This window comes from Macaca nemestrina, chromosome 13, assembly GCF_043159975.1.
Source record: "Macaca nemestrina isolate mMacNem1 chromosome 13, mMacNem.hap1, whole genome shotgun sequence".
NCBI lineage: Eukaryota > Metazoa > Chordata > Mammalia > Primates > Cercopithecidae > Macaca > Macaca nemestrina.
Genome location: NC_092137.1, coordinates 114,328,104 through 114,351,574, shown reverse-complemented (window position 1 = coordinate 114,351,574; position 23,471 = coordinate 114,328,104). Strand labels below are relative to the sequence as shown.

General features: G+C 36.3%; 1 long non-coding RNA gene across 2 annotated transcripts in view; it reads left to right on the top strand.

Moving 5' to 3' along the window:
• LOC105490149 (uncharacterized) overlaps positions 1 to 23,471 on the top strand; it is a 57,757-nt gene that overhangs the window by 5,792 nt on the left and 28,494 nt on the right. Inside the window, exon 3 of one of the 2 annotated variants that reach the window (XR_011612080.1) lies at positions 13,331 to 13,427. The exons of the other annotated variant lie outside the window; for it this stretch is intronic. This is a non-coding gene — a long non-coding RNA (uncharacterized lncRNA). The remainder of the gene's footprint in view (positions 1 to 13,330; positions 13,428 to 23,471) is intronic. 2 annotated transcript variants of the gene reach the window in all.

The window sequence follows — 23,471 nt, the reverse complement described above, 5'->3', positions numbered from 1 at the left end:
GACTGTAAGCAGAAAACTAACTTAGAATTCAAGATAAGACTCAAAAGAATCAAGTAGTATCACAACATTGAGGAATAAAGGCAGAATCAAGCCACTACTACAGGAATCTAGACACAATTGGGATCTAATTATTTCCTACATAGAGACTAAGGCGAGAGTTTTGGGATACTCAAGGACCACGCAGAGAAACCTCAATTTTTAAAACAAATTATTTTGAAGGTTCGCTACTAAAACATGGTCTTTAGACTGTGCCATTAAATCAAATTTCTCTCCTAGGGAGAGAGGAGAAGAAAAGCCACCGGACCTGCCCCACACAGATCAGGCTTTGCTCAAGTGATGAGGAGAAGGGTTGAAAGATATTTCTTCTGCTTTTCATCCATGGCAGCCTTCCAAACACTTCGATAGGAATCCCAATTGGTAATTGATAAAGAATAGGTAGTGTGATGAATAAGTCATAAAATAAGGCTTGGTCTTCACTTGAAAGTCCACCTTGTAATGTTTTATGTAATTATAGAGTAACACAAATTGTTAGTACTATTATTCATATGTGTATATATATATATATATATATATATACACACACACACACATATATATACACACATATATATATGTAGACAGGTAAAATAGAAGAATGAATATAGAAATAGACTACTGTAGGAAGGAAGGCTTCATCCCATTGTTTCAACAGTTTGTTCTCTATCTGTGCAAAGGGCAAAAGAAGGTGAATGTAGCTGTACCATTATCACCCGCCCACATTAAGGATGCATTTAATCTGCTCTAGTCCATTACAGACTGCTGTGCATTTCACTTCCAGACTCTTTATGCTTATTTAAAAAATACTTGAATCTTTTAATATTAAAGAAGGTTTTAAAGGAAAACAATATATTTTGGAACTGACATGTTTTTCAGAGAAGCAGTAACTATTTATGGGCTAGCTAAATGACGACTGAGAGTATTTCTTCTTACCAGCTATCTATTAGTACTTGGAGAGCATAAACACTAATGAAGGTGAAGAACTAGGTGGAACAAGGGGATAGGGTTTAGAGTAATGGGATGAAATTAAGAAAAGGGAAATTTAGGTTGATTACCAATTACCAATTGAAAATCTTCTTAATGTTGAGGTCTATTAGACTGTAGGGCAATCTTCCAAGGGAAGTGGTGGGACTCCCATTGCTTAGATGTTTAAAATCAGAGTGGACAGAGTACTATCAAGAGCACCCTGTGGTGAAATATCCACCCCATTGTGTGGAATGAGTGAGTTCACCTTGGTTGCCTTTACAGGCTCAAGCTTCCGTGAGACCTGGGGACAGAGGAGAAGCAAAGCCACTCCAGCCTGCCCCACACGGACCAGGCTTCGCCCAGGTGATGAACGGAAGGGCTTAAGAACATTTCCTCTGCTTTTCATCTGGAGCAGCCTTCCAAACACTTTGATAGGAACCCCAACGAGGCTGTTCTGTTGGCAACAAACACGTTCCCAAGATACGTTTTCCACCTGAAAAACTGATGTCTTTCTGAGTCTTAACAAAACCCAATATTTCATGTCATGTGGCATTCTGACTCTCAGTAAAGTAAAAATTAGAGTGGCTAGCAAGTGACTTGGTAGTAAGATGTCTATCATGATATTTGCGGGTGTATATGTTTTCTCATTCCTGAAAGACAAAGGTATAGAGGGAATAGAAGATAAAAAAGAGAGTTTGGAATTCAGAGAAAACAGGTCTGATTAGCAATTGATACAAATCCTGCCATGTTTCGGGGGCCTACAAAGTTAATATCAGTGGTTTCTCGAAGAGAGGGCATTTCCCTTTGTTCCCCAGACAGCCCGTCTCAATACCTGGAAGTCAACTTCAGAAAAGGGTCTTGAATTTAATGGGAGCATATCTGAAAATTATGATGTTAGAGCAGATACAGTTATCTCCTCTCATTTTAATGAAATATTATTTTGTGCTCTTTGATAGGCCTTCTGTCAGTTATAATAAAGTGGGAAAGAATATTAGATCCACATGGTATTAGACAGTGTCTTTTCAGAATAATTTGTTATTCTGGGTTAAATAAGAATATCTAGCTTCAAAAGAAAGCCAGAAAAAGTATGACATGAGCTAACGCATACCTGTATATAAATTGTTGATCTGAGGGGATGGTAGGAGCCAGATACGTGAGTGATGAAAATCAGACACGTAGCACCCCATAGCCTCTCATATCTCGAGGTGATACAGGAGAGTCACAACATCAAGCTGAGGGCAGAGAGAGCTTGTGCCCTGAAAGTCTCTATTAAGTCAAATGGTCTTCTCTGTGAAGCCGAATGCCAACAGGCCCCTTCTTCCTTCACCTTTGTTCTACCTGCCCAGTAGCCAATGATTACAGAAGTAATCCTTGGTCTACAGAGAAGGTAATTTGGGGCAAGAAGACATAAGCATAATGCAGGGCTTCAATTTCTCTTTTGACAAGTGCGTATGCATGAAGCAGGAGAGTTAAGAGAAGAGATTACAATTGTATCTTACATGTTCCATGGGCCATTCTGGTTTCCCATTTCCTCCCCACAATGAATTTTTTCTGATTTTATGAGTTTAATGTTTTTTCTTGATTACACATCTCAGCAAGTTAAGTCAGTCAATAAAAATATCTAACTCCTACCAACTAGTTTCACACATGAAACGAGTATTTTCCAGAAAAAAAAAAAAAAAAAACTTATCTTTTTTTTCCCTTTGGGAGAAAATTTCCTCAGAAACTTGTGGTTATACACAAGGAAATGTATGTTTCAGAGTTCACTTACATGCAAACTATTCCTTTTTTTTTTTTTTTTTTTTTTTTGAGATAGAGTCTCACTCTTGTTGCCCAAGCTGGAGTACAGTGGTGCGATCTCAGCTCCCTGCAGCCTCCACCTCCCCGGTTCAAGCAATTCTCCTGCCTCAGCCTCCCAAGTAGCTGGGATTACAGGTGCGTGCCACCACGCCTGGCTAATTTTTGTAATTTTTGGTAGACATGGGGTTTTGCCATGTTGGCCAGGCTGGTCTTGAACGCCTGACCTCAGCATGATCCACCCACCTCAGCCTCCCAAAGCGCTGGGATTACAGGCGTGAGCCGCTGCACTTGGCCACATTCAACGTATTGCTTAAACTTTTTGCTTGAAACAAGCTCCACATGGTGGTTATTTATCAGGAATGATATTTTGAGATCAACTGTTACCTCTGCTCTGAGATCAAGGTGCCCAGCAGTTGATAACGCATCCTGACCATGAGGCTGCGGCCAACCTCCAGAAAGCGGCGCTGTGACTGCACTACCCTCTGAGTGTGCCAAGGCTCGCAGCAGTTTCTACATCATAAGCCAAAGACAGACCAAACTGGAGAGGAAGGACAAAAACACCACATCCATATCTGTTCTCCATTCTCGGCCAAGCTGACAAAAGAGGTGCTTGGTTGATGAGCTAAATTTACAAAATAAGAAAGCAAGTGATTTGCTTTGATAAAAGTGATTGCTTTTGGTTAAGATTCCAGCCTCCTGAAGAATGAGTGTGTGCTCACATTCTGAGAAATTCCAAGATCATCAGTTACGGAATCCTAAAGTCAAAATACAGACTCTAAGCAATGTTATTTATCTGAAGCAAAACCAACAAGCTTCACTGCAGAAAAAGCAACAGTCCTGGAAATATTTCAGCCACTCAAATTTACCTTCCCAATGGATATATCCAGTATTAACACTTCCAAATGCTTACTTCTTATGTTCAATTAAGGGGATAATTCTTTTTCCCAGATCTGAACATTGTAATTTACTTTTTAAGATGATATTAGTTTATATGTAAACATAACTTCAATTCCAAAGCACACAGATGTTAATTTTACCTTTTAAGAAATATTCAATTTTTATTAACAAAAAATAAGTTGATTTAATTATAGCTAGGTTTTATTTAACCGACTGGTAAAAGAAAAGTTAAGTTGAAGCTATGCATCAGTACAGTTCACATTTCATAATAAACTTGTTCGTAAAAATATATTTTGAAAATCATGACCACTTAGTGTATTTTCCATCATACTTGCTGAAGCAGGCCTTCAAATGGGAACAGAATATTCATGTCCCGTAAAAATTTTGATGTCATCCTTAGGAATGGAAATCAGAGATACCCCCATACTGACTGTTGTATTGACAGGTAGAGTGTTTAGAGTTTATGTTTCAGGACATCGTTTATGTTCCCGCAATCTCTTGGAATTCTGACTTCTCCATGTGACTCACACATGCTCCACCCCCACTAAGATACTCCACAAACAGCCCTGGCTGCAGTCGGCATGAATTGTGCTTTCTCTCTATTGGACCCTTTTACCAACATGTGTTAAAGTTTTAAAGGGCTCACTCACAAACCCATGCATGGGTCTCAGTATCTACAAAGGTTCTAGTAGCTTTGCTCCTCCTTGAAGTCTTCCTGGAATGTCTTCCATTTGCCTGTGAGATGATATGCGGTATCTGAAGAGCAGCTGGCAAAGCAAAGAAGTAACACAAGGCGGCCGGGCGTGTGGCTCACGCCTGTAATCCCAGCACTTTAGGAGGCCAAGGTGGGCGGATCACGAGGTCAGGAGATCAAGACCATCCTGGCTAACACCGCGAAACCCCGTCTCTACTAAAAATACAAAAAATTAGCCTCGCATGGTGGTGGGCGCCTGTAGTCCCAGCTACTCGGGAGGCTGAGGTGGGAAAACGGTGAGAACCCGGGAGGCAGAGCTTGCAGTGAGCCGAGATCTCCCCACTGCACTTTAGCCTGGGCGACAGGGCCAGACTCCGTCTCAAAAAAACACAAAAAGCAAAAAAACAATAACACAAGGCCTGCATTCACTGCGAGCATCTCCAACTGATAAGAGTTCCCAGGTGTGTCTCCGTGGCCTTTGAAATGTGCTGGGATGGAGAGACCGAGCCTCTAGGCTGATCCCTGAGAGACCTTACTTCAAAGGTCAGCAAAGCTTCAGCTTACTGCACATTGTAGTCCTCTCATTCAAATTTAGCGGAAGCCTTCCGTCATAGGCAGCCCGGGTGTGGCTATCTGTCCTTTACAGATGAGGAAAGGGAGGCATTCAAGCTCAGTGTCATTTCCAAAGTCACAGAACCCGTAAGTAGCATGAATCAACATTCAAACAAAGTGTTTTGACTCCATGCTACTTCTTAGCTTATCCTCTGATTAACTGAGTCAAAATATGTCCTTCTACTTGTGGTTAACAAGGGAGGATTTGAGTCAGTATCTCAAAAGTGAAGCAAGGAGAAGCTTAGTAACACTAAATGTCAGAGACTATGGTTTAGTCAAGTTTTGTATTCCTACCCCATCCTGGCACCACAGTGAATAAAATGGAGGAAGGCAGATGCAAGGGAGGAAGCACACGAAAGTGGATAAAATTCACTAGTTAAAAACTGCTTTCCAAATACGTGCAAAAAAGATTATGTAATTTTGCTGACAAGATATACATGTGACCAAAAAAAATAATAATAATAATAATAACATCAGAGCTCCTGAAAGAGCATGAGCAGTCCCCCATCTTAACTCATTGCCAGAGTTGGGATCAGCTACAAAATATGTGGGCCCAGCACAAAATGGGGATGTGGGGCCCCTTGTTCAACAATGATTAAGAGTTTCAAGACAGTGATGGGAAAGCATTAAACCTAGCGTGGGGCGCTGCGTGACTGCGCGGGTCCCACACCCATAAAGCTAGTCACGGGCAGCATCACCTTTTCTGCATGTTAGTCAGTTCTGCTTCAAGGACCAGATTTCAAGCTCAAAGTAGAGGAAAACTACCTACCAATTAGGGTTGTTTACAAATAGAGCAGATTGCTTTGTTAAGCAGGGGTTTGCCCTTCCACGGAAAGTTCAGACAGAACCTGGAAGAACATCTGTCAAGGATGTTGAAGAAGGGATTGATCCCTACATTAGGACAGAGCCAGATTTGACCTCACAGGTCCCTGCTCATGCTAAGATTCTGTGAGTCAGATAATTTTCATCATTGTCAGATTTTTTAAAAGAACCACGTTATGTGACTCATTAATGCCGTTGAAGAAGCATACCAGATTTCTTGATACCTTAAAGAGGTACCGTAACATCTCAGTGCTGGAAAATCTTGGCAGTATGGTCATTTGATAGAGTAGACGTGTCTGTACACACCTGAGCACCGAGAGCATCTGCACAGCGTGAAATGTGCTTGATAATGGACCTGACAGACAGCAAAGGAGGCTTGGGTAATTTGATTGCGTCACAATCTGTGTGTCTGTCGATGCTATGCAAAGCTTAAAGTCCACTTGCAGAGAAAGTCACAACTGAAACTTTTTGGTCACTGTGAGTCTGTGTTATCACTGTAATTGTGGTGCATTACACAGAGAAGCTAAGAAACTAGAAGGAAATATTTGAAAGTGCCAGAGTTACAATATTGATATGAAAATTAAGGTGAGGGTCCACAGTTAAAAAATTGCAATTGCAGTATCCCCAAAGAAACCAGGCCATACATACAGTGGAGTGAAAAAACTAGTCGGTTTCTCAATTCACATTGGATCCTAGGACCAAAGCAACAAGAAAATTATGAAACCACCAAAGTCTTACTGTTTTGCCCACGTAACAGAATCATTAACAATATTAACATCATATACTTTTGTTGAGTCCCCTCAGGCTGTTCAGTTGTTTTAAATCTACTTAACATGAGTGAAATTCACCCTGGCTAGGAGTTAAGTCGATGTACTCCTGTTTGCATCCAAAGCCGTCATCCAATAGCATTTGCCATTGCCATTTTGTTAATAAAATAAGAATGGCATTGGTTTCCAGCATCCTGGATTTTTGTTGAGCAAAGCAGCACGGTGCATGAAAGGCATGTCAAGAGATGTGACGTAAATGGAAATGGCAGAGTAGCATAATGCAGCACAACAGGTGCACAAAATAGATGTTCAAAATGGTTTCTATTATTTGGCTTTTTTGGAATCAAATCAGAATCAAGAACAATAGTGGCCATTTCAGATAAATTACTTCTGCACATTCTTGCAGATTGAGCAGCTGTAAAGGAGGGGAGGGGGAAGTTGGGGGTGCTTGCTATTTGGAAGGTGGATGCAAATACATTTGTAATGTGTATACAGTATATTCCATATATTAAATTTTTGCCTTTCATGTGCAATGATAAAAGTAGTTTTCTTTGCAGGATTGCATGTTTCATTAATACTACATTTTAATAATTAAAGAGCACAACTCTAGAGGCAATAGCTAAGATAAAAGTTTGCAGACAATCCATTATTTTTCTCAGACAGTCCTTCTGAAGAGCCCATGGAGATGCAGTTTAATGATTTAAGTTCTAAAATGGGTTGTTTAATAAAATATTGGGTGTTTATGTAGTTTTGTTCCAGCAGGCATTCTCCTTTCTTTTGTCAGGTGTGGTGTTGTTAATGATAGGAGGTGGGGTGATGGGCGGGTGCTCCCCTCTGCTCATCATTATCCACCTCTGCCCACTCTCCGGCTATTTTTGTTGCATTATGGTTACTATTTGTAATTTTTAACGTTGGGAAAGGAGACGCTTGTTGTCTTTTTAATCCTCTTTGTTAGCATATTCTATTTTATTAGACATAATTCAGAGGGAGAGAGAGAAAGGGAGGCAGACATTGGTTAAGGGGGATATATAATTGGGTGTAGTGGGATTAAACTATTATTAGTGTACACTTCTAATGGATGCCCCGTAAAGAACCCATGGCAAAGGCATTAATGAGTTATGAAGGAAGAGTAAGCAAGCTGAACAGTGCTCCCATCATTACAATCCTACCGATACACACACTGTTCAGCAACTCCCTGAAAGAAACACCAGATTTCTGATGTATTTAAGCAGAGTAATTTTCCTTCAGAATTATCTGTTCTTTTTTAATCTGTAACTTCCAATTTGCAAGACTGCTCTCACATGCCAATCTAGATATTCAGTTCTGCTCCAACCTCAAGCCTTGACTATTTAAAAAAAAAAAAAAAATTCCCTAAAACAGAGAAATATACAAATGTGTATGAAAAATGGCCTCTTCTTTGATTAAAAAAGAAAAGAAAAGGCAAGATATGTGAACACTAATGCCCCCAGGTGATGGGAGTAGGAAATGAGTTAAAGAGCACTATTTTTAGGTATTAAATATTCAAAAGTTAAAAAAAAAATTTTTTAATGTGAAAACTATAATGTGCTTGATGTCAGAGTTTAAAAAAATAATCAGAGCTACATCCTTTTGCTTTGATTCTTGTTGTTGATGCTGCAGGTGAAAAATCAAAAGGAAAGTGAAAGTGCATAGGGTTTCACAGATATGTTAGACAGCGTGCTTGAGGGTATTTGATAGCTTTCTCTTTGGGTTAAGCATGTATCTGAGGGATTACCCTCCACTTAAATTGGGTAAATGTGTATAGTATATCTCTTCCACCTTATATTTTTTCCACCCTTCTTCTTCCAATAAAGTGGGGTTCTCCCCTCTTAAAGGAACATATTATAGATTGATGACAATACCAGAGAAGCCCGGATATATCCGCTAAAGTTACCTTTGCGTGATATTTTCAAACCTTACAGATTTTTGATAACAGTTTGTATCTAAGATGCAATTACTACTGCACTTTACTGAAATTTATAATGATGCATGCTTATATAATGCTTTCTCCCCAGTGAAAGCATCACTCCACAGGATGATTCTGAAGCTTCTTTCTTTTTAAACTTGTGTAAGAATTAGTACTTGAGTCTTGTTTCATTATAAAGTTTTGAATCATATTCTTTCCTAAATAAATATATTTTTTAAAAACAATTTTAAATTCTGTAGCTGGCTGTGTTTTCTGTAAATTCTCCTTACCTTTCTTCTGTGGAAGCCTGTCCAGCAACTTGGAATGTGTTTGTAAAATATGAAGGAAGCTAGGATAGTGTTCCAACGGAAACTGAGCTCCCTCCCTAAAAGGAATGTTTATGTAAGCAATTTCACACGATAAGGTTTACGGTTAAGGTAGCACACATCCAAGACCCAGGATATAACCTTCCAAAGATGCAGTTTCATTTTTTGATGTATCTTTTCGCTTTTATAAAATGGGTTTCAGCTCTCATACATAAACTACTAGGTAGAGAAATGAAAAGTTCTTTGCATGAAAAATAGTATCCTAAGGTATATGAAAACTTGGCGCTGGAAGTAATTTTCACTTTTTTTTCCATTCGTTTTTATTGCTTTCCAAAGTGAAAACTCCATAGATTCAGAAGCCAAAGGGCCTTTTGAAAAATGCCACTTTCAGATTTCAGCCAACAGCCACAGCTGAATCGACAAGGAAGGGTTCTAACAAGACAGTTGCTTGCTGCGGGCTACAGCTCCCACTTTTGTTTCCTATGGAAACTAACAGGGGGCAAATTGAAAGAGTGATTATTTTAAGCCTCCACTGTCTTTCCTGATCCAGTGTCTACAGTATTTTCATAGAAAATGGGAGCAGGAAAAGCAGAGGAGATGTCAGGCCTTGTCAGTTTCAGCTGTGGTTGTTGGCAGAGAGCTGAAAGTTTTAGCTTTTCAAACAAGCTACAGAAATCTCTGTTCCTTCTACTTTTAAAACAAAAATGTTAGTTGAACATCCGCTTCACCTTTACCTGTCCCTTCCATGTCTTACTTTTGGCATCCTGATTTTTAGGAAGGAAACATGGCCCGATGGTTCATATGGGCAGTTATGAGGGAAAATTGCAGTGCCAAAACTTTGTTCCAATAAATTAACCCATGAATAATGGATTCTGTCTAACTGCAGGACACTGTATCTGTGAATGCAAGTAACTGGTTTATTCCATTGGCAATTTATTCTAACCCTTGGTTTTCTTGGTTGTTTCCGTCCCTATGAACATGTCTTTATTTAGAAATCTCATCTTTCATGGGGTTAGAAAAAAAAAGGAGAAGGTACAATAAATATCAATTGCCCAGAGAACATGAATTAGTACCGATCATAATGCTAAAACTGCCTTAAATTAAGAATCAGTTCTGTCTTTGCATGGATAAAACTTCTCCTCCATTGTGAGTCACTTCTTTAGGTAACTTTAACAAAATCACTACATTTAAACTTTAGGAATTCAGTATATTTCCTTATTTTTGATCCTCCAATTCTGGTCAGTTCTTTCTTTAATCACACAGTGGTTTAAATGAGTTTATAGTTTAATCACATTCCATTTTAACATGCCAGGGTCTATCGCTAAACAGGGAATCGTTTCTTTGAATGTTTCATATAATCCTGTAAAAGGAGTTCTTATGATTGCTACTGATAGTATCTATTATTATTGGGTACTTACTATGCGCTAGGCACTTAGACTGCATTGTCTCTATTAATTCTCCCAATAATGTTTTGAGGTGCTTACTATTTTCCTTGTTTTGCAGATGAGAAAACTAAGGGTGGGTTAAATAACTTTCGAATGTCACACATTAAGACATAGAGTAGAATGCAAGCACAGGCCTTTCTGACTCAGAATGCACGTTCTTAACAACTGTGCTATATCCCATTTTTGACCTCCATTTGCGCACACATGAGGCAGAGAGGGTGGGAAATGACAGAAAACAATCATCCATGTCCTGCTTACACCGTAGACAGAAAGAATGCCCCACACTGTTAACCTGACACGTTGGACGGCACGGCATATATACTCATTATGGTGCTGCAAGGTAATTAGGAAGAAAGAAAGCTGTTCACAGAAAGAGCTATAAATAATCAGAGATCTGATTTGTCTTCTTACTTTGTGGCTCCCTAGCGTCTCCAGCAAGCCTGGGTGCCCGCGGCTTCCCACCGTGCCCCTCCCGTCTTATTTGCAGAGGAGAGGCCTTGCTGTGGGAACGTCCTCGCCAGGCACTGCTCCTTCCAAGGCTGCGTGGGGACCAGAGCCTGGCCCTGATGCTGACAGGACAGGTGCACACAGGAGATATGTGACCTCACGGGCATGGACACAACATCCCTAGCATCCAGGCATCTTGGGTGCAAAGGAGAGGGATCATGTTTATAGCAGTAGAAGGCGCTGGCCCAGATATGTTCTATACCTTCTAAGACATCCTCTCCATCTCCCTACACACACACACACACACACACACACACACACCCCGAACAAACCATGTTTCAGTCTTGTCTCAGAGTCAAGAGTAGATCTCTATATTTAGGCTCCATCAGCTCAAAATTGCCTAAATTTTTTTGACAAGGCAAAAAAAAAAAAAAAAAAAGACATTCATCCTACAAATCACAGTTAATGCTATTACAAGTCAAATATCTACGAGCTTTAACAATTGATGTAAAGGTTGTACTTAAAGTTTGAACAAAGACCCCAAATTATTTCCCAGGTTGCAGAAGGTAGGGATGGAAAGGAAGTCAGGTACCACTAAGACATTTGTGACCTGGAGGTGAAGGCCAGAGAGCAGACTGGACCTGTGGGATGGGGAAGGGAGGGCTGAATAGCACCTCTGCTCTATGGCTAATCGCCTTTTATATGTACTGTCTGTACTCCTGAGCATTTTTGTCCACACAAGCTCATTTAGAAAGCTGGAAAAAAAAATCCCTCAAAAGTATGCTTTCTGCTTTTAATAAAGAAAAGGGGAATTTTTTTTTTCCCCCACTAAACTACTAAGGTAAATTGCCAACTTCCCTTTTTTTAGAAAAATAAAATCTGATCTTTCAGACTCAACTCTTATTGATTCTAATTTGATAACAATATTTTTTGAGACAACTGTGTATGTATTTCTTAAGAGGAACATTTCAGACTGCCAGAGCAAAACCCCCAAATGACTTCAAAAAGCCATTTTGCAAATCAAAAATACATAGCATTTTCATAGAGCAAATCTCCAAAACCTTTTAATTGAAAAAATTCTAATCTACAAACTTGCACTAGTCTTGATAGTATATACATAGATACATACGTGTATGTATATGTACATAGATGGGCACACACATGCACACATATTGAGAGTATGTTAAGGGCACATGCTCCAAGGTCCGAGTCAACACTCTGGTTTGAATTTGAGACCTGCCATTTACTAATTGTATAAACTTGGATAAATTCCTTAGACTCCCTGTGCCTTGGTTTCTTCGTCTCTAAAATAGAAAACAATAGCAGCACGTATGACCCTGGTACATGGTAAGAATTATGAAAGTGTTTGTTAAATGAATATAATATCATAATGGTCATAATTTCCCTCCAAACAATCTGATGAAGTACTGTTGTGGTCTCCATTTTGTCTGATAAAGTCATTCAGGCTTTGAAGCTCCATTCCATCATAGTTCGGAGACACAGTTAATGTGGTATTAATTCCAAGTCAGCCTGACTCCAAAGCCTGTATTCTTTCCCCTAAATCACATTGTCACCTTCTCTTAATTTAGACTCATCAATGTATTTTCTTTCATATACCTACTGACTTTTAAGGCTTTATATGTATTTTTTTTTCTTGAAGATGTTTTTAAGATATAATGGGTACAAATTCTTTAAAGATTATATAGGCTTTTGTTTAAATTTGTTTTTTGAACTTATATTTTATGTCGCTTTAAAAACGAAGACAAATGAATCAATCATTTCTTGTAGTATCTTTTATTATTATTTAAGACAGTTTATTAAATTCAATGTTAAAAATATTCTCTTATTTTTTTCTGAAATATTTAGTTTTGATTTTACATTTAAAATACACCATATGCAATATATTTTTGCCAATAGTGTGAGGTAGGGATCTAATTTTATCTTTTCTATATCTTTTTCTCCCAGTGGTTCTGGCACCTCTTATTAACAAGTCCCTTGTCCCTCTCCTTATTTGGCATCCCAGCTCAGCTTTTGTTGTGCTGTACTGAGCTCCTGTGTGTATGGGTGGGTGCACATTGTCCCTGAGCTCCCGGTTCTGTTCCAGTGGCCTACTTGTGTGATTGTCCATGAGTAGCACTATGCTTCACTCACTATAGCCTTATCATAAGCCTTGATACCTGTTTTCTTCTTTCCATTATTATACTTTTATAAATGCTTTTGTCTGCATGATTTTAAATTCTCTTTTGCATCTTTCTACTTTCTTTGGGGTTTAAATTTTTATTCCTGAGGTAGCCCTTCTTCAATGATGCCTGTGAATGATAAGCAATCAGAATCTTGGTCTCAAAATGTCTGAATTTCAAACCTAGTCCCTAGTGATTATTTATCAGTATTTGAAATTCTATGCTGACAATTTGGTTATGTTCTGCTAGTCCGCTTAATATACTATTCCACTCTCTTTATTTCTGGTACCTGCTGAGTTTACATTTTAGAATTCATATTTCACATATTTAAAAGAATCTTCATTAAATTATATTTGGCTTTTCATTATCTGTGCCAGGAGGTCATTCCTGCTATCTAATTTACCATAATTCCAGAACCAGAAATCAAAGAATCCTTTATCACTGGATCTCAGCCAGGTGCCACGTTGCAGGGGACATAAGGAAGATTATGATGGGACTCTCCAAGACTAAGGTAGCCTTCTTCAGCCTACCTTTGAAGCATATCTCTGTGCTTAGTGATACATTTCAGATGTGTTTTTTATTTCCATGTGTATTGTATTTCTCTTATGAAACACTTCCTGGATATTTGGACATTAGTTTTGGTGGATTGTCCACAGCATTCAAAGTCTAGAGGGTAGAACCCTTTGGGACCAAAAACTCCACTATCCTTTTCAAGCTTTCTGGGCATTGATGCTATCCTTGGGTCTCAATTGAGATAGACAAGCCCATCTTCAGAAAACAGGATCCTGTTTGAGTCTGCTTTGTATCCCTATAATCTGGAACAGTTGACTGCACACAGAAAGGATGTTTGGAATGCTTGTTGAATAAAGGAATGATATAGAGGCAGGTGGAAGCAACAGGGAGAAACCAACATAAATCAAGCAAGAATCCTAAAATGATGCACTTCTCTGTAGTCATCCCTTGGTCTCCACAAGGGGTTAGTTTCAGGACACCCTCCTAACTCCACTGACACTAAAATCCATGAATGTTCACATCCCATAGTGAGTTCTTTGAAACCCACAGATAGGAAAATTTGGCCCTCCATATCTGTGGGTCCCAACACTTCAACACTGTGTTTCCCCTCTGGGGTTGGTTGAACCCGCAGATACAGAATCCATGGATGCAGAAGCCTCAGATACAAAAGGCCAAGTGTATTTACAATAAGTGATTTCACATGGAGAAACTCGAACTGCTTGATTTTAAACACGATATTTTTTGAAGAAAGATATTGAAACTAGGACATTTGTTCTGCTAAGAATGAAAATGTAGAGTTGTCCATGGACAGAAAAATATATTTCAAGGGTGACTTAAGCAGAAAGGAAAATTTGGTTCAGAAGAATAAAGCAGTATCAGGAGAAAAGAGCTTGGTAAGAGGGAGAGCATTTCCAGACTGTAGAGGGTCACAAAACTGATTTCTACCCAGGAATGCTGATTTTATTCACTTGGCAATTTTAATCTGAGAATCATTATCAACAGAACAGTTCTGAGGGATGACTTAAATGTTAGGCATACAGTATGAATACACATAATGATTTGAGAAACATCTATATTGTTGCAAATATGTGAAGAGTCCACGATTCTTTATAATTGAATAGATTTCCATTGTATGAATACACTGCATTTTGTTTATCCATAAAACAGGATGGATATTTGGGTTGTTTCCAGATTTGGGCTGTTACAAGTAAACCGGGATGAACATTTATGTACAAGTTTTTTGTGGACTTACGTCTCCATTGTCATTTTATTTCATAAACACCTAGAAAAGATGGCTGCAACATATGACAAGAATTTGTTTACCTTTATTTTAAAAACGCGAAATATTTTAAATACTTGTATAACTTTTACATTTGCAACAGCAGAGTGTGAGAGTTCTAGTTCCTCCACATCCTCCTCAACAATTACAATGATCAGTTTTTTAAATTTTAGCCATTCTAATATGTATGTAGTGGTATCTCATTGTGGTTTTAATTGATATGTCCTAATCATTAGTGACTTTGAGCATCTTTCCACGGGCTTATTTGCCATCTATCGGTCTCTGTAGTGAAGTGTCTATTCAAATATTTTTCCCATTGTTAATTGTTTTTTTTCTTGTTTTCTTATTATTGAGTTTTGAAACTTCTTTATATTCTAATACTTAGTCTTTTTTCATATGCATATTTTAAAAATATTTTCTCCCAATATGTGGCTTGTCCTTTTTTTCTACAAAAAGGATCTTGTAGACAGAGAAAGTTTTTAATTTTGATGAACTCCAATTTCTCAGGTATTGTTTTCTTTTTTAGATAGCGATTTTACTGTTGTATCTAAGAAATCTTTGTCTAAAATAATCACTGGATTTTCTCCTGTATTTTCTTCTGAAAGTTGTGTAATTTTTATACATTTCACATTTAAGACTATAATACAGTTTGAGTTAATTTTTTCCAATGTTGAGATATATGGATAAAGTTTACTTTTGGGGTGTATAGATGTCTATTTTTTCCAGTGTGATTTGTTGAAATGTCTACATTGTTTTAATATACATATATTTTAGAACTTTTTGGTTCATTTAAATGTGCAATCTTTCTTTTGTTTTCTCCTTTGTTTTGATGCTTAGAAAAGCCCCCAACTAGAGTTCAAGTAAATTGCATTTCTGCAAAAACTTTTTAACTTCTTCTTTATATTTTTTCTCTATTCCAAGTTTTTATCCAGTTAGAATTTATTGTGGTAGACAGCGACAAGTATATAAATATATCTGTTTCTCTATCTATTTTTATATACGTACATGGTGTTGTTGGTCAGTGTGTTACTATAATTAAGAACTCTACAAGACTACTTACCCCAAAATGGTGTCACTAGTGATTTTAGAAGTCATATGGAAAAACTAAAATTGAAAATACAAGAACACACAAGTTTTAGTTAGAGTGTGATGGAATTGAGATATAATCTATTACCACATAAAAAGATGATATAAAACTATTATTGAATATCAAATGTAAATTCATACTAATACATTTGGAAATATTGAAGAATCTAAGAAAATATAAAATTACAAAATTGGATGAAAAAGTTGAAAAATTGAATATAAAAATAAACATGGAAGAAATTGGAACTGTTTTCAAGGAATTACCTCATGAAATGCTATAGGTCCAGATGTTATTATGGTTGAATTTTTAAAAAATGTTTCAAAGTATATAAACTAATCAGAACACAAAAAAAAGAAAGTTTCCCAGTTATTTTTGCAAAGCTAGTACAACACAAAAACAAAACACGGTTTAATCCGTGCATATGGATGTAAAACATCCTAAACCATATTAGAAGATCAAATCAATCAAATCCAGCAATACAGAGAAAAATGAAAGTGCCATAGGCCATTGGGCTTTATTCTAGAATGTGATGGGTAGTTCATCATCAAAAATCTAGTAATATAAACCAGTAGAGAAAAACCTCATGATTACCACTAAAAATCTCTAAAGATGTATGTTTTAAACCTTTAAATTAGAAATAATTATAGATTCACACATAGTTGTAAGATATAATACAGAATAGTAATACAGAAATAATATACCCAGTTTTTCTAACATCTTGCATAACTGTAGTACAATATCACGAGCAGGAAATTTATATTAATACAGTCTGTATACCTTCTTTAGATTGATGGATATTCATTTGTGTTTGTTTAGTTCTATGCAATTTTGTCATAAGTATGGATTCATAAGACTCCACCACAGTCAAAATGCAAAACAATTCCACAATAAGGATCACTGATGCTACCTTTCATAACTATAGCCACTTCCCATGGCAACCACTAATCTGTTCTCTATTTCTATGATTTTATCATTTTATTTTCAAGAATCTTATGTACATAGAATCATAAAATATGTAACCTTTCTGAGACTGGCTTTTTTTACTCAGCATAATTCCTTGAGATCCATTCAAGTTGTTACATGTATCAATAATTTGTTTGTTTTTATTACCAAGTGGTTTTTATTACCATGCTATGAATGCACTGCAATGTTTTTAGCCATTCACTTGTCAAAGGACTTACGTATTGTTGCTAGTTTGGAGCTATTATGAATAAAGCTGCTGAATGAATTTATATACAAAATTTTTTGTGAACGTAAGTTTTCATTGTTCAGTTGCTAAAACTGAGTGCAATTGCTGGGTCCTGTGGTTTGCTTATGTTTAGCCTTTTAATCAACTTCCATACTCATTTTCATTTTACATTCCCACCAGTAATGTATGAGTGTTCCAGTTTCTCTGCATCCTCATTGGCATTTGGTGATATCAGTTAGCCACTCTTCTAGGTGTGTAGCAATATATCCTTGTGATTTTCATTGTCATTTCCCTAATGGCTAATGATGTTGAACATGTTTTCATGTGCTTTATTTGCCATCTGCATATCTTCTGCAGTGAAATGTCTATTCATATCTTTTGCCCATTTTCTAATTGGATTGTTTGTTTGCAAATATTTTCGACCAGTCTGTAGCATGTCTTTTCGTCTTCTTAACAAGGTTTATTCAGAGCAAAAGTTTTATTTTTGATGAAGTCCAATTTATCAGTCTCTCTCTTTATGGATTGTGCTTTTGATGTCGTGTCTAAGAACTATTTGTCTAGCCCTAATTCCTGGAAGCTTTCTCCTGTGCTTTTAAATAAAAGTTTGATATTTTACCACATTTAAACTTGTGATCCATTTTGAGTTAATTTTTGTAGAAGGTGGGAGATTTAGGTGGAGGATCATTTTTTTTTATATAGATGCCGAATCTCTCCAACACAGTTTATTGAAAAGGCTATCCTTTGTCTACTGAATTGCTTTCACACCTTAGTCAAAAATGAGTTGGGTATATTAGTGTGGACTATTTTTGAGTTCTCTATTCTTTTCACTCTTCTGTGTCTATCCCTCTGCCAATACTTCACTGTCTTGGATTATTACGTAGTGGGCTTTAATATCTTCTTACTTTATTCTTCTTCAGAATTGTTTTTAGCTATTTTATGAGCTGTGCTTTTCCACTTAAGTTAAACTTGTTTATGTCTACAAAAACCATTGCTGAAGTTTGATAGAAATTGCACTAAATTCATAGATCTATCTATTTGGGGAGAATTAACACCTTTATTATGTTAGGTCTTCTGATTCATGAACATTGTGTGTATTTTCATTTAGTTAGGTCTTCTTTGATTTTATTCATCAGTAGTTCATAATTTTCTGCATTGAAATCCCACACATATTATGTTAGACTTACAACTATTTCATTTTCTTTGTTGCAATTAAATGACATCTTATATTTTTGATGTTGAGTTCTACTTGTGTTATTGACTTATAGAAATACATCGATTTTTCTGTGTTGATTTTATATCCTGTAACTTTGCTGAACTCCTCACTTATTAATTCTTTGAGCTATTTTTGTGATTTCTTGAAATTTTCTATGTACACAGTAATGTCAACTACAAATAGGGACAGATTCTTTTTTGTCCTTTTAGATATTCATGCCTTTTATTTCTTATTGCATTAGTAAAACTTCCAGCTCTATGTTAAAAAAGAATGAGGGAAGCAAACCTCCTTCCTTGATCCTGATCTTAGAGAGAAAAATTTAATTTTTTATTATTAAATATGATGATAACTATAGGTTGTTTGTAGATGCTCTTTGTCAAGCTGAAGAAGTTCCCCTCTATTCCATTTTTTCAAGAGTTTTAATCATAAAGGTCACTGAAATTTGTCAAATGATTTCTCTGTCTTAATATGACTTTTCTTTTTAGTTTGCGATATGATATATTACATCAACTGATTTTTGCATGTTGAACCAGTGTTTTATACTTGAAAGATGTCCCAGTTGGCCATGCTGTATAATTATTTTTATACATTTCTAAATTCATTTTCCAATATTTTGTTGAAGATTTTTATGACCAAGTTCATGAGAGATATGGGTCTGTAATTTTTATTTTTTGTCCTCTTTTTGTCTAGTATTAATATCAGGTATTATTATTTGTCTCATAAAATGAGTTGGGAAGTGTTCCCTCTTCTATTGTGCAGAGTTGGTATTAATTCTTTTTTTTTTTTTTTTTTTTTTTTTTTTGAGACGGAGTCTCGCTCTGTCGCCCAGGCTGGAGTGCAGTGGCCGGATCTCAGCTCACTGCAAGCTCCACCTCCTGCGTTCACGCCATTCTCCTGCCTCAGCCTCCTGAGTAGCTGGGACTACAGGCGCCCGCCGCCTCGCCCGGCTAGTTTTTTGTATTTTTTTTAGTAGACACGGGGTTTCACCGGGTTAGCCAGGATGGTCTCGATCTCCTGACCTCGTGATCCGCCCGTCTCGGCCTCCCAAAGTGCTAGGATTACAGGCTTGAGCCACCGAGCCCGGCCAGAGTTGGTATTAATTCTTTAAATATTTCATAAAATTTTTCAGGGAAACCATGTAGCCTAGAAGGTGTTTGCTGTGTGTCAGCTTTTTATCTACAAATTTAATTTATTTAATAATTTATGACTATTCAGCTTGTCTATTTCATCTGAGCTGATTTTGGTAGTTTGTGGCTTTGAGGAATTAGTCCGTTTCTTCTAAGTTGTTGAAATTATGAACATAAATTATTATATAGTATTTCCTTTCTTTCTTTGTAATGGTTGCAGGATCTGCCACAATATCTCTTGTTTCACTCCTGTTACTAATGATGTTTGTCTCCTCTCTGTTCATATTTATCTTCTTGAGGTTTATCCCCAAGGAATTCATTTTTTGTTTTATTGGTTTTTATCTATTTTTTTCTTTTTAATTTCATTGACTTCTGCTCTTATCTTTATTATTCCCTTCTGTTGCCTTGTTTTCTGTGTATTTTGTCTTCGTTGTTCAGTTTTTTTTTATGTAAGAACTTAGCTTATTAATTTGAGACCTTTCCTCTCATCTAATGTAAGCATTTAATGTTATGAATTTTCCTCTCACCACTGCTTTGCCTATATTCTACCTATTTTGATATGTCATAATTTTCTTTCATTGAGTTCTGTCTTTTAAATGTTCTTTCACATTTTCTCTTTTCTTCATAATTTGTTTAGAAGTGTGTTGCTTAATTTCCAAGTGTTTTAAGATTTTCTTGCTGTGTTTCTGTTAGTGATTTCTAGTTTGATTGCATAGTTATCAGAGAACATGCTCTGCATGATTTCATTTTTAAAAAATTATCAGGTTTGTTTTATGGCCCAGGATATGGTTCATCTATTAAAATAGAACATGGGTTCTTGGTATGTGTTCTTTTTGTTTTACTGTGTTCTACAGTTCTTCTATATCCTAGATGACTTTCTGTCTAGTAGTTCTATCAATTACTGAGAATGAGTCATTGAGTCTGCAGCTATGATTGTGAATTTTTCTATTTCCCTTTATAGCTATATCACTGTTCTTCATATAGCTTGAGGCATTTTGTAATTGGTATGCACAAATTTAGAACCATTATGCCTTCTTTGCAGATTGGCCTTTTTATCATTATGTAATTTTCTCCTAACATAAAGAGTGCTGTAAAGTAATTAAAATTAAACATCACAACGAAACATAAAATACATCCCTTTAAAGTCACAGCAATACAAGAATGCTTGTTATCATTATTAATATTTAATGTGTCCTGAATCTTCTAGCTTGTGCAATAAGACAAGAAAATAAAACAGAACATATCTGGAATAGAAGTGATGGACATATCTCTTTCTTCTTTATTCAGATAATTTAATTTACTTCCTAGAAAACCAAGAAAGGAAATTAAAATTTTGTGAATTGATAAGAGTTTTTAGTTTGTGACTAGCTATAAAATAAATAGATAGAAATAAGTAGTTTTCTATAGTCAAATATTTAGAAGAAAACAGAGAGTCCACAGCACAAAAAAAAAATTTCTAAAAATCAACTTTTAATATGTATATTTTTAAAAACCCTCAAGACTGTACTGACTTAAAATAAGATCCAAAGAAGCAGTGAGACATACCATGATTTTGATTAAAAGATTATTTGCAAATAATTTGATACTACCAAAATATAATAATGCATTTATTAGGATTTCAGTGACATTTTTAACTACACAAAAATTATTATACAGTAAGAAATGGGTAAGAATGGCCAGGATTACTTAGAAATAGCAAAATAATGAAGAAGACTTGATCTACCTAGCACTTAAGTACCTTAAAAAGTTGTAATAGTGTGTAACTTCATGCTGTAAACAGTGTAAAGTTGGACCTAGAAAAGCCAGGCTGATTAAAGGTATGGGATAAAACTTTAGAATTAAATGTAAAACATAGAAGTAGTTAGTATACTATTAAAAGTTTTATTTCACATCAGTGGGGACAGCAGACCATTTAATTCAAGTTTTCGGAACAGTTGCCATAATATGGTACATTATATTTTCTTCATAAATTTAATTTCCTTTGAATCTGGGAATACTTGCCATTTCTTCTTTTTTTTTTTTTCCTTAAAGAGACTAGCTAAAGATTGTAAATAAGATTTTTCTTAAAAAACAAAAGCCCTCAGACTTATTTATTGAATCTGTTTTTATTGTATTAATGCCTTTCTCTTTAACTTCTGGTTTGTTTTACTCTTATTTTTCTAACTTTAATATGAATAATTTGTGTTATTTTATTCTTTCTTGTTCAATATCAAAAGCACTTTATACTACAAATGTGTGTCTAGTTAGAACTGTGGCAACATACCATAGATCTTAATATATGTGAGCTTTGCTTGTAATTATTTATTAAATATTTCATAATCGCCTTTCCTCCTACCCCTTCGGCACACATTATTTGTCTTTACATTTATTAGAAAAGATAAGGTTTTACAAGTATTTGTTTATACTTTTGTTATTAACTTCTAGTTTTATTGCATTGTTGTTAGAGAATGTATGAATTATTTATTTTATAATTCTTTTTTTTTTTTTTTTCTGAGACAGAGTTTCACTCAGTCTCCCAGGCTGGAGTGCAGTGGCATGATCTCAGCTGACTGCAACCTCTGCCTCCTGGGTTTAAGTGAATCTCTTGCCTCAGTCTTCTGAGTAGCTGGAATTACAGGTGCATGCCACCACGCCCGGCTGATTTTTTCATATTTTTAGTAGAGACAGGGTTTCTCCATGTTGGCCAGGCTGGTCTCGAACTCCTGACCTCAGGTGATCCACCTGCCTCAGCCTCCCAATCTGCTGGGATTACAGGCATGAGCCACCGTGCCCAACCTGTGTGAATTTATTTTGTGAACTATATTGAGGTTTGCTTTGTAACTAATATAATCATATTTAAATTGTCCATAGACACATAAAAATGTGTGGTATAGTCATGTTAGTATAATTATGTATCTATTACATCGCAATAGTTTTATGATTTAGACCTTATACACCCAATAATATTTTGCCTGAGATGTTAAGAATCCATAAAATTTGACAAAATCTCTCACTTCTGTTAATTTTTGGCCAATTGTCCCAGTGTTTCCGAAAATATTTGTTTGTATAATTTGATGCTATGCAATTATATCCATAAATTTTATAAGCATTGCCTTCTTTGGTGATTATATCCTTAATAGTTAAAATAAAAATTGTCCTCTGTTTTATCTTCTGTGTGATTCACTTTATGTGATATTTATAGAGAACATTAACTCATTTTCATCTATTATCATAAGTGATGTGCGTGGTCTCTTTGTGTTATGATATTTTCTTTTTATTTACTTCTTCCATTTATTTTCTGTTATTTTCCTTTTTTTGGTAATGTAAACTATAATTTATATGAGCAACTTTTCCTAATGATTTTGAAGTTACAGATCCTGTTTTAACCATACTACTTGATGCCTTTATGACACCTTTCTGGCCTCAGGGTCCTGCCACTGGCTCTATCAAGCACAAGGAACACTTGTCAGACCCGCTGAGATCTGCTGCTTGATGTAGCCATGCCTTATCACCCAGCCCAGTGACTTTTAGATGCTGTTATTTCAAAGCTAGAGAAACATATTTTGAGTGAGTGCTGCCCATCTCGTTTGTGACCTGCACTTGCCCCTTCAAATTGAGGCAATTAGGCTTCTTCCAGATTCCCTACTTTTATTTTGCGGAAACGTACATCTCCCCATATGAGGAAAAGTACGAGCTTTCTCTTGGTGACTTCTTCAAATCCAGCCCAGCTGTACAATATCTAACTTGCATTTCTAAAAAATTCTTTAATGCAACCATAATTTCAACACTGATTTTCTCCCCACCCTGCCTCCTGTCTGTATCATCTTTTGCTCATATTAATTGGACTCTGTGGAGGAGGAGTTGATGTTTGTGCTCAAGGTGGCTCTTTATCTAGCTAAGACTGATTCTTGAGGCCATGTGTGGAATATATTGTAGAGGAAGGCAAACTATGAAAGAGTTTTAAAAATGCAAATCACGTTTTGAGCTTCTAAAAAAAATTTAATTTCTCATACTCTGAAACTTATTTTTAAAAAATATAGACAGACATGCAATGCTGAATGATGGAGATATGCTCTGAGAAATGCATTGTTCAGTGATTTTGTAGTTGTGTAATCACAGAGGATACTTATACAAACCTAGATGGTACAGCCTACTACACACCTAGGCT